The 1,243-nt window shown below is 39.2% G+C and overlaps 1 long non-coding RNA gene across 1 annotated transcript; it reads left to right on the forward strand.

Moving 5' to 3' along the window:
- The first annotated feature begins 219 nt into the window (after nucleotides 1-219).
- On the forward strand, nucleotides 220-889 carry LOC141909552 (uncharacterized). The gene is made up of 3 exons (XR_012619757.1): nucleotides 220-242; nucleotides 682-748; nucleotides 844-889. It is a non-coding gene; the product is annotated as an uncharacterized LOC141909552 (long non-coding RNA).
- Nucleotides 890-1,243: the final 354 nt, after the last annotated feature.

Raw genomic sequence — 1,243 nt, forward strand, 5'->3', positions numbered from 1 at the left:
TCCATACGTTAATCGACCCTGCGCTCCTCACCAAATTTCCTGAACGCTTTTCATTAGGTCCCACGTGTGTATAAATATGCAGCTGGATTATACTTATGTCTGACGCAACGTGGATGATAATTTATTACGAAAATCTTCAAAGCTGCTTATGTGCAAATAATCAGTTTATCACAATGTATATATAACGATGGATTTTTGCCTTTAAGTCAATATTGTTGTAAAACGCGCGCACAAAATCTGAGGTAAGTTTTCGTGGGCATCGTTGGTAGACGGGATTGAAGAAGGCTTGTAGGTTCATAACTGAATAAGTAACACTCGCTTATGGGAGACTGTTATCCATCAGACATGGATTCGCACAAGGCAGTGTCATCATGTCGAATGCTTGCTTGGTGGAGGATAAGTTCGTACCATAGATAGAGATTCGCCATCCATTACAGGTTCGAATTGCAGATATCGCGACTAACATCATGGTTGTTTCCCGTCTTCTTAATGGTCATCATTCAATCAATAAGCATAATTTCAGCTTTTCGTTTCTTTATTTTCTCTTGTCTTTTGTTTCTGCTTAAAAGCATTATGATCAATTCTTCTTCGCAACAGACAAAGAAAGATATTGAGTGCTTCAATTCATAGATCTGTCCGAGAAATGGGAAATAAGTTCAATTATCGAAATCATACTTTCAGAATATGTATAAGACTCTGTTCATCGCCTTGGCCTTGTTCATGATCATTGGAGCCATTGCGGCAGAAGGTAATTTTTCGTTCAACGAAATCCTCTTACTTCTTTTCAGGACTAACTACACGAGGGAACTACTTAAAACTCTTAAATTCTTATGACTTTTGCAGAAGTTGAGGTTGAAAAGAGAGGACTTCCTTGCATGTGTCGTGGAAAGAAGGGAACCTTTTGGGTGGTTGGTGGACCAACAAGTGGCTGTTGCCGAATGCTCTATACCAGATGCTGTCCTAACTAACGTATATCTGGTGCTTTATCCATTTCTATAATGCACTGCATTGCATAACTGGGCACAAGCTCGAAATATAGTAAAAATGATCTGATCATAATAATAACTGTCTGTAATGTGTTTTTCTGGAGTTTTGTGTCAAGAAAGGAATGCATTTGTAAACTACAGGCGGCTAAATAACGCCAAACAAAAACCCGTCGCACATTCACCAATCACCTGGAATCGTCGAACTTCTGAAGAGGTTGGCCAAGACTGCAGATTGATACGTTTACATTATTTCGCCA

This window comes from Tubulanus polymorphus, chromosome 8 (genome assembly GCF_964204645.1).
Source record: "Tubulanus polymorphus chromosome 8, tnTubPoly1.2, whole genome shotgun sequence".
NCBI classification, from domain to species: Eukaryota; Metazoa; Nemertea; class Palaeonemertea; order Tubulaniformes; family Tubulanidae; genus Tubulanus; species Tubulanus polymorphus.